The 14,915-nt window shown below is 34.4% G+C and overlaps 1 protein-coding gene across 2 annotated transcripts in view; it reads right to left on the bottom strand.

Annotated features, from left to right (window-relative positions):
* The window catches only part of KIFAP3 (kinesin associated protein 3), a 142,711-nt gene that overhangs the window by 16,275 nt on the left and 111,521 nt on the right, over positions 1-14,915 (bottom strand). The gene's annotated exons all lie outside the window — the stretch shown is intronic.

Genomic DNA, 14,915 nt, shown 5'->3' with positions numbered 1-14,915 from the left:
TTTCAACTTTAAGTTTATAAGTATCTTTGGAAATAGCAGCAATAATAATAAAAAATCCCAACAGCATGTATGCTATTCTTATGATTTACTGACCACTAACAAATCATTAGTTATAACCTGGTAATTGGAAAGAAACACAAACAAGGAAACTCTATTCATTTTAAGTATGGAGTATTTGTTGCTACAGAACTTAAGCTATTGGACTTTAAAACTAATACAGATTTTTATATTCTGATTACCCTCTAAAGAGCTGCTAAAAATACAACCAACTAAAGATACAACTTTAAAATCCTCTAAAGATACAACCAACTTTAAGATTCTCTAAAGTTATAACCATCCTCTAAAGATACAACCTTAAACATTCTTAAAACAAACTCTCCCTGATATTTAAACATGGAGCCATTTCTCCAGGTGCAACAAAATTGAAAAAAAAAATTTACAGCAAATCAGCAATGAAATTGACTATAACTGAAATTATGTGATTTCTAAGCATGTATTTTACTAATCTTTCTCTATGAAAAATGTAAGACCAAGAAAATAATTATTTTACCATTCTAGTCAGTTGGTTATTGCTATTATTGAGAAATTGAATACTATTCATATTATTTCTACTGTTATGGTGAACCTATAATGTTTCTTTAGGCTAGATGAAAGTAGATGGACTAGATATGATTTTACACACTTGTAACTTGTAATATTGGGACATTATAAGACTTGCTTTTGAAAATAAAAGAACATTTTTCCATGATAGAGATTGTACTTATTATATTGAATATAGACAGGTGCTTCTCAGTATATTTACTTAGACTTGTAGTAGTAAAAGTATACTAAGAATCCCTTAACTGATCTTAATTATGAAGGAAAGTATCTTCCTTTATGTAAAATATAGTTATTTAAAGGCTGTTTTTATCTTACATAGGTTATTAAAAATTTTTTCCCATATAGCATAGGTTTCTATCGACAATTTAATAATACAAAACATATGATACTAAGAGCAGGATATGTAATACACATCTACTTGATCACATATTTAATAAATGCTAAGCACTGTACATTTGAAAGGATACTGACATAGTTGAAATTAAGAAATTATAAAAAAAGAAGTTCACATTGAAAATAAAACAGCATGGGAAATGGAGTAGGACATCTATGTCTGAATACTGGCTCTGACCTTTATAACTTTTATTTAACAAACATCTATTGAAAACCTAGTATATGCCAGTAGATAGAACTTTGAAAAAGACAAAGTTCTTGCCCATCGAGAGACTGTATTCTTGTGGTAGGAAGGATAATAAAAAAGTGAACAAAAAGTAAATTATTAGGTTAGATGAGGGGGAAGGAGCTTGACACTTCTGTTAGGAAAAGACTCTCTGAAGAAGTAATATTTGAACTGAGACTTGAAAGAAAAGAAGCAGCCAGTTATTTAAAATGTCAAGACTATTCAAGTTAAACACAAAGGTGACAAAGTGAGAAAGAACTTGGTGAATGTCTGGGGAAGAGAAGGGAGTCCAAAGTGGGTAGAATCAATAAGCAAGTACAATGGGAACACTCGATGAGGCTGGCGATGTAGTTAAGTGTCAATAACACAGGACTTTATAGAACATGGTAAGGAATTCGTATTTTATTAAAGAAGTATGGGAAGCCATTGAAGGCAGGTGAGAGATGTGATATGGACACACTTGAAAAAGATCCTGATGGCTACTGTGGAAAAGAAATGAAGTGGAAGGGAAGCGTAGAAGCAGGAAAATGAATTAGGCTATTGAGTGGTTCAGGTGGCAGATGATGGTGGCAGTGGAATAGGGTACTAATAGTGAAAATGGAAAGAAATAGCCAAATTTGAGACTATTCTAGAAATGAAAACAGGACAAGCAGATGGTTTGCAGTGGAGAGAGAGGCTAATCATGAAGAAAAGGGAGATAATAAGAAAGACTCCAAAGTTTAAAGTTTGAACTACTGGGTGGATGGTGGTGACATTTGCTGAGATGAAAAGATCAGGGGAGGAACCTGTTCATACATGAGAAATAAAAAGTTATGTTTGATAATTTTATTAAATGTTCAATTGGATATGTAAAACAGCATAAGGACTAAAAATGGTGCTGAGAGGACAAGCCTAAGCTAAAAATATAAGTTTACAAATGGTATTTAAAGCCATAGGATCTGGATGTAATCGTAGGTGTGGTGAGGGCAGTTGGAAAAGAAGATCCTCAAAATAGGGTATGGATAGAGAACAGGGATAGAGCCTGAGGTAACCACCATTTAAATGTGGAAAAGAGAAGGAAGAACCAGCAAAGAACACCAGGAAGCAATGACAAAGGGCTTAGGAGGAAAATCAGAAAAATGGAGTATCTTGAGAGCTGAAAAGTTTCAAAAAGTAGGGTCTGGTCAACTGTGTCAAAACCAGCTGAGAGTTAAAGATGAGAATGTTCCATTAGATTTGGCAACTGGTGATTTTGACAAGACTGGAAAAGTTGGAGAGCACATGGAAGTCTTTTGAGAAGTCATGGATGAAGGGAATTGAGAAACAGGCAGTAGCTGGAATATGACGTGGGGTCAAAGAGTTTAACTTTGTAGATTCTGATTTATGTTTACATGCTGACAGGAGTGATCCAGTAAAGGAGAAAAGAGTGACAACATAAAAGAATCCTTGAAAAGACAAGAATTGAGTCTAGAGTAAAAATAGGTTAATTGGATTTTGAAAAAAAAAACCCTTCATTAACAGAAGAAAAGTAGGCAAAGGTAATAACAGTTTATTATTGACTGAGTAGTGGCAAGTTACTTAAATCTATGCATATCAGTTTTCTTAATAATAGTGTCTCCCTTCTTCAGCTGTTGTGAAGAGTAAATTAGATAAGGGATGTAATAAATAGCTATTCATATACTGCCTGGCACTCACTAAATATATTTCAATAATTGCCATCATCATGATTGGTCAACCCATCTCATATTGTATAGAAATCTGAAACAATTTAGAGTAGCAGTCCCCCAACCTTTTTGGCACCACGTACTGGTTGTGTGGAAGACAGTTTTTCCACAGACAGGGGAGGAGGGATGCTTTTGGGATGAAACTGTTCCATCTCAGATCATCAGGCATTAGTTAGATCCTTCATAAGGAGCACACAAACTAGATTCCTTGTGTACACACTTCATAATAGGGGTGGTGCTCCTATGAGAATCTAATGCTGCTACTGATATGACAGGAGGTGGAGCTTAGGTGGTAAGGTTTGCTTGCCTGCTGCTCACATCCTGCTGTGCAGCCTAGTTCCTAACAGGCCATGAACAGGTGCTGGCCCCAGAGTTGGGGACCCCTGATTTAGAGAATACTGTTTAAAATGATACAAGTAGAATAAAGATTGTGTATGTCACTGAAGTCTGCATTGTTTCTATTCCTTTCTAGCAGTTTCATTTAAAACTTTACTGGACTGTTCAAGTCCCCAGAACAAATTCTTTTGAGCAGTTGCACTTGTTTAAGATTTATGTATGTGTGTGTTTTTTAAGGAACAACAAAAACTGGAAAAAAAAACAATGTTTACTTCATGCAGAAATTTTCTGTGGACTTTCAAGGTCAGAATTTTGGGCAGATTTAAAGTTTCAAAGAAACAAAGAAGTAAACTTTAGAACAGGCCCTCAGATAAAGTCTAAAATTCTGTTTTCACCTTCATCTTTTTTTCATATGCAAATTATTATGTCACAATTCAAGTAGACATAGGTCTATTTGAAAATAATTGTAAGAGTATAAGCTACATTTTGAAAGTCAAACATTCCAAGATGTATTATACCTAATACCTTCTGTAAAGGTCCTGTAAGTGCTGCACCTCTCTTTCCTCTAAACTTTCCAAACCTCTCCTCTCACCCTCCTCTTGTATTGGGGCAACTAACAACTGGCACATCCCTAAAAGTGGATCCCCTTTTTATCGAGAGATGTGACTTTACTGTCCTCAACTTAGAAACAGTATTCTGAGTTCTGAATACATTTTTAGTTATTGCTTTTATGACGGTCATCTAAATCAATAAATGAGTATTACACATTTTTTATTTATCTCAACATTTTGATTTTTATGAGGACAAAAAAATAATTTTTTTCCATGAAATCAGATGGCTATAACAGTAACTGCGACTTCAATCTTCTGGGAAAATATAAGCTAATTTCTTTTGATTTATTTTATATAATTTCACATTTCTATATGAAAATATAAACCAATATAAATATACAATAAAATATATTTACCAATAACTATCACCCAAAATGGCCCCTTGAGAGCGAATTTCTTTCTTTCTTTTTTTTTTTTGAGACGGAGTTTCACTCTTGTTACCCAGGCTGGAGTGCAATGGCGCAATCTCGGCCCACTGCAACCTCCGCCTCCTGGGTTCAGGCAATTCTCCTGCCTCAGCCGCCTGAGTAGCTGGGATCACAGGCAGGCGCCACCATGCCCAGCTAATCTTTTGTATTTTTAGTAGAGACGGGGTTTCACCATGTTGACCAGGATGGTCTCGATCTCTGGACCTTGTGATCCACCTGCCTCGGCCTCCCAAAGTGCTGGGATTACAGGCTTGAGCCACCGCGCCCGGCCGAATTTCTTGACAAAGAAGTTGCTAACCTCAAAAACAAAGCAGTAGAAAAGATAAGAGGTGTAAGTAAAAAATATATTTAAGCTGTATTAACTGAATCAGAAAATTGATGCCTCAATTGAGAGGTTTCATTGTAACAAAAAGAAAACAAATATGATTATGTACTTTACTATGAGGATGCATATATTAATGTATAAAATTCAGCTTGCTTAAATGTGATTTTGAAATTACATTGATTTATTCAACATATTCATAATATTTCCTTTATAAGGAAGGACCCATTTGATAAAATGGTTTAGTGTATGTTAACAACAATGTTATTTTTACTCTAAGAGTAGGTCTTATAATGTGGAATTTCAATTTTTTGAAATCCTTGAAATTCCCTTAAGTATGATGGTGTCTTCTCTATAATGAAAATTAAAAAATGTTATAACTCATTAAATAAACTTATTAAGTACAAACCTATATTGAAACTAAACATACAAAAAAAAAACACAAAGAAATAACAAACCATTTTATTTTATTTGAGGAGAAAGAAGAAAAAAAGGCTTGGTCTTTTAAAAGAATTAAAATAGACTCAACTTATTGAGTCTTGGAATCTTCGGTAATACAGGCGGACTTCCACTTGCCCTCCCCTGTCCCACCTCATGCACACCTTCTCCTCTTAGTTTATTCACGTTTTAAATCTTTCCTCCAAGTTTGGCTTGCAACCACTTGACTTGATAAAGTAGGTCACTTGAAAAGGAAGAAAGCCCAATAAAATGAATTGCAAAGACAACAAGATTAAACTGATTGCGCTGTTTTCATACATTGTAGCTGAAATTCTGCAAATATGCAGTTGGCTGTGGTTTGGCATTTAACAGCATGTGATCAGTAAGAAGGAGGAAATTTTATTCTCATTAACTGCTGCAGATTTACTGCAGTGAAAAAGGGCTATGTAACACGAGATGTGACAGTAGAGAAAGATCAAAGCCAGGGACTGGAAACTAAATAAACCCTCTGGCTACTTCCTGCAAGGAAAATTCACTTTGGCAATGTAAAACAGAGCTCAGTTAAAAACTACTCTCAATTTTATGAGCTGTCATAGCAGTTCAAGTGGTTTGAACTGGCTGAGTTTATAACATTATATTTCCTTGTTTTTGTCTTAGATATTTCTGTAAGCAGTTTTAAAGACACTACCCACCCCTTTTCAAAACACGACAACAACAAAAAAACTCATTTCTTTTGGTTGAAACCAAGAAGGTAATCACTAAACTTATTAACGCAGGTAGGTTGTCATCTGCACATTCCTTTCTCATTTAATACAGCTTAATATTTTATTCTTATATTTATTTGGTAATATAAATTTACTTAATAATTCATCTACAATCTGTACAATTCCTATTCAGAAAAAGTGCAAATTGGTTTACAGAGCCCATATGGCTCATATCTGAGGAGTGAGTTATTTGTAACAGCACATCTGTAAGGACTATGGGCAAGATGGAGAATATGGAAATTAATATTACATTTAAAATTACATTTGAAAACCTACAGACCCTAGGTTTTAGCTGTTTCTTAAAACAAATATCTTAGAAAAAAATATCTAGTTTAATATTTCTAATATAAGAAATCAAAAAACTGTTCATAGTTAAATTACATGAATCAAGACACAAACAGGCTAAATTAAATCTACCTTAAATTAGAAAATAGCCCTGAGTTAAGGAGTAAGCTCAATATCATTACATTAATATTTAAAGGAAATAAAAGATGACATGCTCTATTTTGCTCCCTTATTTTCTTTGGAGAGAGTAGTGATACTTATTAATTATGTACAATTTTGTTATTCTCATTATAATAAGAAGGAGCAAGACTTTATGACAGTAATATGCATTCTATTCCCTTAAAAATCATTTTTGTTTTTGAAAATAAGAGCATTTCTTAGGTCAAATATGTCATAAGAGCGGTCATCTTCACTTGAAGACTTTCTACTTCCTTTCCATTTAAATTTCCAGCTAATTTCTATCTGTAAAGCCAACAAAAATGCAATTAATACATGTGAAAAGTATGTGACCTTTAACACTAGATAATCACTCTTAAATGGTGATGATATAATTAACTTGCCAGTCAACTGCATTAGCTTCTGTGTCTTTTTTTTTTTTAGTACAAAGCTATACCATAACTGATATGTTAACATTTTTAAAGGTTATATTCGGGTAACTTTTTAAATTTATAGACTCAATTATGCTAAATTTCTTATACTAAGTGGAAGTCCTAACATTACAGGATCCTTGGGGGTGTTGCTTCGCCAGCCAGAAACCATTGTGGCTGGTGGCGCCTTCTCCCTATTATTTGCGCCTGCTGGGCTTGTTCTGCCCACTCATCCCAGTAGGCTGTGCTCAGCCTGCTCTGTAGCCTGCATCCCACACCTGCCAAAGTGAGCAAGTGCAAGGTCTGGTCACCATGCACTGGAGGCATGCTGCTATGGCAGGGTGTGAAGCTCCAGGCACTGGCACACATGCTGGCTCCGTGTGAGGCTGCTGCTGGACCAGATATACTACACACAGCTTCTGCTGTGAGCATCTGTGTCTGGAAAAGGGGAAACGTGGTGGCACCCAGAAGCTTGGAGACATTGGGAACCGCAGAGCCCCATAGAGGGTGTCCCAGCCCTGGCTCAGAAGCAACTAGGTCTGGGTTCTCGGAAGAGCCACAGCTTTTCTCTCCTTCTCCTTGCCCGCAATGTGGCGAGCGGGGGCGATGTGTTTCAGCTCTGTTTGTGTTAAAGCTCTTTGAGTCCTGCCACTCGGGTCCCAAGTTCTTGTTCTGCATCCAGGAAGAACAAGGTAAGTGGACAATTGGACAGTGAGCAAGGGGGAAGAGGAGCTCCATTGAGTGACAAAACATCGCTCAGAAGACCCAAAGTCAGTAGCTCCTTTCCGCAGGCATCCCAGTGAGTGTTCAGCTCTCAGCAGAGAGGAGACCTGCAGTGGGTAGCTCCTTTCGGCAAGCAAGTAATCCTCACATGTGTACTAGGCTGGCTGAGTCTGGGGTTTTCATAGGATCAGAAGGGAAGAAGTGCATGCTGATTCGTCCATGGCTGGCCATGGGCATGCCCAGAAAAAGTACCATAAGTTCTCACTTTGGGCAGCAGACTCCACCTGGAACCAGAAGCCTTGTCCCCCGGCTTCAGGCCATCCCTGGCTAGAAGGTGGGGTTTCACTGGGGACCCACTCCTTTTTCCCCAGGAGCCTGCCTGTTGCCATTAACATGCCACTCACATCACCCAGGCAGCCCATACTGAGCAGCCCTCAGCACCCCCTAGCCTCCCTCCCTGAGTTCGTAGGTGTCCAAAACTTCAGAAGGGGCTGAGGCAGTGTGTGTGTGTGTGGGGGGGGGGCGTGCAGTGCTGCCCCTAGTGCATGCACACCCAGCCAGGTCACGATAGTGCTGGGGCTTGGGTTCAACTTTGCTCCGAAATTGTAGCAGGTGCCGGCAGCAGGGAAAGGCAAGGGAGCGCAGTCAGGCACTTCCAAGCCTGCAGAGGCAGGAGGCTTTCCCTGGGCCTCCAAAAGCACAGGGATGCCCTGGTCTGGAGCTGTGGCCGGGTGGCTGCAGCTGCGCCGGGGAGCGTGGGGCTCCTGCCCAGCCAACTTGGCAGGGGGCGGGGCTCCTGCCTCTTCCCAGCTTGACAGCTTTGTATAGCTCTCAGCATCGGATATGCCTCCCCTGTGCTGCAGCTGGAGTCCCCTGCAGCAGCTGCTCCAGATGGGCCACTGCCACCACCACTAATAAAGTGACAATAAATTTGGTTTTATTTGGGAGCATCTTTGGGCTTTCTATAGAGCAAATGTACATGCCTTCAATATTTTGCTCAGATTAGCAGATTAAAATGAACACTAACTTGAAGAGGGTAGTTTTGTCACCATTCTGTTTCTAAATTTTCAAAAGAAATTACTTGAAATATTTTTCAAGTCAGGACTATAATTTGTGTAGGATAAAACATCTTCCCAAGTTTCCAGGATTCTAAGCCTTGATTTGTGGCTCGTAAGTCTGTATTTCAGTTAAGTTTACAGTTTACTAATGCTGATGTGTGATAATCTAATAAAATCTGTCCATAAAGGTTATAGGCCCAATTTACTAATAAAACCTAATTCAGTTCTCCTTGGGAAATACAAATCATTAGTGTACAAGCAGTAGAACTGAATTTCCTTGCCTTTTCAATACTAGAAAGAAGCTGTCTCTATAAAAGTCTAAACAAATAAAGAGAAATCAGACTAAAATGTAGTAAGTCCAAGAGGATTCATTTATGAGCATTTTTAAAACAATACCATCATGTATGCAAAAATTTACACTGTTTAATTAGTTGAATCAATGATTTATATGAGGCATTTACTCTTCTAGACTGAGAATATCTCACTTATTTCATTCTCATTTTCTATACAACTGGATTTAATCTGTAGAGAATTTATGTACTAACTACTTAAGAGAATTTAAAGGTAGCGAACTAATTACTTAATGTGTTAATAAACCCTTAGCAGCTTATTTCCAAGCAAATCTGAATCACCAATTTGCAGTAAATCATGTCAAATGTATTAAAGCAAACTAGGTAAACAGTATGTCGTGTTGCACAATAAAACCTACATATCTTGTTCTGAATTTTAGTAACATTTATTTTAAACTTTCTAAAGTACAGTTTAGTTTACTGATAAGACTAATATATCTGTTTGTCATCTGGAGGCACTAATAATGTAATAGTAAGTGTTGGCTCTTACCAAGCTTAAAGGCTTCATTATTAGCGACCTGGTCTTAGGCGAGTTCCTTAAAAATCTCTGAGCCTTAATTTCCACATTGTGAAAATAAGGACAACATTACTCTTTGCCCTATAATCTCACATGCTTTTTGATGATCAAATAAGATACATGAAGATTTAAATGCAAGATAAATGTAAGTTATTAGTCTTCCTATACTTAGATTTAGAGTAAAAAGGCTTAAACATTTTATTCTTTGAATCTTTTAGAAGGCTCCTAAGGCATTCCACCTTCTTAACCAAAAAAGTAATTGGGACAACTGCTATGGGAGTATTCAGAAACAAAAACCGAATTTCATGCAAAGACTGTGTAAGATCAAGACTCTTGTAGTTTGAAAATTTTTATTTGCTTTGATTTTCTCATTAATTAGAACTATGTTGTAACACAGCTATTGCACTCTTGTTCTCCTGTTTTAACCACCCTACAAGATTGTACAATGACCACTTCATTATCTTAGGAATAAATTTACTTGTTATATAGTACCATTTCTTATGGTTTTACTCAAGAAATTTTACTGTACACTTCTGCTTCCTTAATAATGATGAAGGTGGAAAGAACTTAAAATTATTTATATTGGTTTTACCTACATATGTCATTTATTACTTGGCTTGAAATAGGTGTTTACATATATTGAAAATAATGTTATTTGGATAACTGGATACAATTTATAATAAAAATTTGCACAGATTTGAGTATTTTTAGGTCAAATCATATACTATACCTGAAACAGAGCAACTTTTGAAGGTAAACAGGACACTGTATTGTTATCCAGCCTTGCTGTTGCTATAAGGAGGGTCTACTGAATATGTTTAAATCATGACTTAAAATTCTATTTACACTGAGAAGCAACTCTTGCAAATATCCCAACCTACATCCAGCTAAGAACAAGTATTAGGGACCTACATCTCATGGCACACAAATAATGTCGTAAAAAATGTTTATTCTACTACACTCAATGTATCCATTTTCTTTGACACACAACAACTTACTTATCAGTCTTCATTTTTATCTCTGATTATTTCTTAAGGGCAGATTTTTAGAGATAAAGTTATATAGTAAAAGGAACTAAACAATTTAAGGCTCTTGTCTTTATTACCAAATGCCTTCCATAAAGGTTTTATTAACTTAAATTTCCATAAGAAGTGTTTCAGAGTCCTTTTATGCTCTGATGTGTAGGTATTAGCATTAGAAATTATTTGGCGATTGATAGGTGAAAATGTTATCTGTCTGCTTTATTTTGTAACCACCATGTCTAGAAAAATTGCTTGTAAGTTTTTCTGAAAGGCTTCATGAAGCATGTTTTCTGCTGAGGAAAATTAATAAGAAATTCATAAATAATAGAAAAACTGTGATCATCTTTGGTAAAAATGTAGTAACACTAAATAAAGCAGTAGTTTAGTTAATGATTATTTTTAAAAGATTTTATAGGTTTTTAGCAATTAGATTAGTTCTTACAATGCTAAACAAATGGTTGGTGTCAATGTCTATCAAAGAAAATGCGTTTGAGAGGTTCTTTTCACTTTTTTGATCCTTCCATGTAATTGCTATGCTATGCCACAGTAATGAAGATCACTGAAACTTAAATTATTAGAAGAAATGAGTTTGGGTTATTAATTAAAAATTGATAAAGGACTTATCAAAGGAATTTTGTAGACATATTTTCTTTCCTCTCAATATAAAAGAATTTTTTGGCTTGGCCAAATTAAGGATTGTAAAATAGACAACTTAATTTCTCTTTTGCATAACTGCTTTGAAACAAACTCAGATAGTTCTAGTTAATATGTAGTTCTGCAAACACTGCACCATGCCTTTTAGATAGAAAATATGTAATTTTGAGGTTGTTTTCTCATGGGAAAAAACAGTAAACTAAATAGCTGTGTTTAATTAAGGCAGGTTTCAGCTAAACAAATAAGTCTAATTTTTTTACATGTAGAATTCTAGAATTTAAAAATCGTACATTAAAAAATTTCGGTAAAAGATTATTTCTTATATTTTAAAGAAATAATTTGTTAGTTCTACTCAGTAGGGTTTTTTTAAAGTACAACTACTATTCAACTGTGATTTAATAGTTGAAAGAAAAGAGAGACCAAAATAGAAGGCATATGTATATATAATATGTAATACATATAATGCATTAAAGTGAATCCTAAAGTATTTGAAGAAAAAAGAAGAGGCAGTCTATAATACACACATAGAAAATGAAAGTGTAAGAGTCAAATGGCTCAGATAATGCACACATCTAGTTCGTCTTTGACCCCATTGAAATGGTCAGTAAATGACATCACTGTGCCAACCACAAAGAAGAACTCCAGGCTCTCTGAAAAATATTTTTCAAAGCCCCAAGGAAATCTAAGCAGTCTCTGCAATTTTTTTCCAGTTTATGAAAATTGGATTCCTATAAAAGAAAAATGGACCATTTTTACTGCAACAAAAACTGATTTGTAAAAGCTGGAAGCAGTTTAAAAATACCCTTAACATGAGGTTCTTGTTAGTCTTGAAAAGTAAAAGTTATAATAAAAAAATGGTCCAAAAGTATGGTACGGATAAATGGTACACATAACAGAAAAAAATGCTAGTCTTGCTCCTATTATTTTTAATTAGCTTCAAAAGCAAGTTCCACTTTACTTTCAAACACCAGTTCAGATTTTTGGAGGGGAAGATTTACATTTGACACTCTGTGATTGGCAACTCCATAGCTAATGCCTTAGAGCCCTAATGCATTTTGCATTAGCTCTAAATGTTGGGAAATCCTGGAGCCAAGAGGTTCAAACTGATAGTGACACATGTCTAAAACCCAGGATTCACTGTCCCAATTGCCAATATCTGTTTTATCTAACATCCAGTCTTCTTATAGAATGGAATAGATGAGTTTAACAGTTTTCACTGTTTCCAATTAAACTGCCTTGCTATATTACAAAAATGTAGGTATTCAGATTAAGAAGGACCCCCTGACTTGGATTTTGAGAAAAATACCAATTTGAACTGTTTAAATTCTTCTCTAAATCTGGCTTAGTTTCTCAGATTTTAATACATTCATCCTATTACTGAATCTTGTCATTTTGGGAAGAAATAAATAATTTTTCTTTAAACAATTAAAAAAACCCCTGTCATATAGATTAGCAATTTATTATTTATTAAATGAATCCACTCAAACTGAAATATTAAGGAAACAGAGACTAAAAAGCCATGAGAACTGGCTGAAGAGTAAGCCACTTGGCACTATCATATTGTTTCATGTTTTATCCCACATATTGATATACTCAAATCATTAAAAACAACGTAACGATAAAAGGTCACCTTTATACGTTAATCATGTATTATTCTTTCTCCAGATAACTTGACAGTGCTTATTTATCAAATGACAGAGAAGCAGGGTAAGAATTTATAAATCATCTGGACCATTTCCCTGATTTAAAGGAAAAACACCCAACAACTCCTAATAGATAACGTTTCCTCTTTTTAAGATATTTACAGAATCAGCTTTTTCAACATGTAAAGATCAATCAATTAAGCTATTATTCTTTCATAGTTAACACAAATTCTTCAGGTTGTCCATTAAGTCTGCTTATTCTCATCTTTACAGTAGAGATGAAGGAGTTCAACAACTTCTCTTTAATTAACTTGCATTTCTTGAAAAATATTCCTATTTTGCTTAAAATCGGTTAAAATAAAAAATTTCAAATATAGTAGTTTGAGTATTAGTTAGTTTAATAAGATTCAAATTTACCTACGGGATATCAGGAGCTGAAATGTAGCCATAGTTTAAAGTTTCACATTATGCAGTAATATTATCATACTGAAATATGTGAATAACTATGTAACAATTTAAAATACTTAAATCCTTCCAGAATTGAAAAATATGCCACACTTAGAGATCCACGGTTACTGTGAAAAAAGAGCTTAGAAGTCCTATGAAAAGGAGAATCTTAACCAATCACAAACGATTGAATAAAAGCAAAAAAGCAAATGATTCCAGAATAAGTCAGTAACAGAGTGTGAAAAAGAACAACTACGAATCTTTGGCTATATTATGTATTCTGTCTGTGGCTCTGCTGATACAGTTTAGGGTCCCTTTTTGTTTGATCTATTAACTACCACAAAATTTGAGGAAATTCTTTGTGAATTATTTCTTCTAAAAATAAAAATGTGATGTAGTTAAATGTGATTTAAGGCCTAAAAAATTACAAAAGACAAGAGATTAAAGTCTTAACTTTCTCAGGGAAAGTTCTTTTTAAAGGGTGAACAATTCTCAAATGAAAATAATTGTAATAAATGTATGACTCTTTTTATTTGAAAAATAGTCTTTAGTAAGTTTTATTAACATTACAGGGATGTGTCTTTTGTGAAGTAAAAGAAGCTACTTAAATATTTTTACTTTTGAAAAGGAAGTAAACGTACAAAGGTAAAAGAATTTTCCCAAAGTTACTAGAAAAAAATCTCATTAACAGAATGGAGAAATAAAATCCAGAAATCTTTGGATCCAGTATATAACTTGTAGAATACATTTATCTCTCTCAAAACTTTTATTATTGTGTAAAGTAATAATTTTTGAAAACCAGAAATTAGAGATTTTGCTGAATTGAGCAAAAAAGAATTGTTGTTTTCTATATTTTGGTGAAAATATTTAGTTTTTTAAAGGCACATAATAAAAATAAAACCAAGTCTTTCTCAATTAAGTAATGCATGATTTATAGCAATAGGTTTTCTTTAGATTGACTGTATCAGCAGTAGATACAAAAATAATGTTTGGCTAAGAGTAAACCATAAATGGCAGAATAATTAATATTATAAATGCTCTAAGCAAAATTCTTCAATATAAGTATTAAGATCAAATACCTAAATCACTTCCTCCTTTTCCAATTACGTTTCAAAAAACATTTGTACAGTGAATTGTCACTTGATAGAGTACAGTATTTATAATGATTAAACAGAGCCTCTATTTAAATAATTATAGCTAATATAGCCATAAGCATCAGAAATAATCAAAAGCATGCTCTCTAGTATTTAATCATGTGTAGTTTTTATTTCCTAAGGCACAAGGAGTTTCTTACTATGAGTATCTAGTATAAAGATGAAACAATTTTTAAAGGGCTATTATTTATTTAAAGTACACTATAGAACACTGAACACACCTAAGGCTATTACTACATCTCATGTAATACTCCTATGATTCTCCACCATGCTTTTAAACTTTGGGTCATGACCATCAGCAAGTTGTGAAATCAACTCAATGGGTTGCAATTTGCATTTAAAACAGGAAATAGAATATAATAAAATATCACTGTCTCTTACAGGTAGAGTACCATTTTAAGAAATTTTTGTTTCACATATATATATAAATAGATACAAATATGGAAACAATTTTCATATATGTGTACAGGTAGATACATGTATGTAAACAAATGTGTATGTATGCATTAAGTTCAAATATGAAAGGTATTTCTTCTAATGTGAGTTGTGGTCAAAACTTAAAAATTTATGTTGTATTTTGTTTCCTCCAAATGAGGCAGCATGTTATACTGGAAAGAACATAAACTTTGGTGACATATATACCTGAGTTCAAAT

Source organism: Callithrix jacchus, chromosome 18, assembly GCF_049354715.1.
Source record: "Callithrix jacchus isolate 240 chromosome 18, calJac240_pri, whole genome shotgun sequence".
Taxonomy (NCBI): domain Eukaryota; kingdom Metazoa; phylum Chordata; class Mammalia; order Primates; family Cebidae; genus Callithrix; species Callithrix jacchus.
Note: the sequence above shows the minus strand (reverse complement) of the source record. Positions and strands in the feature narration are given on the sequence as shown.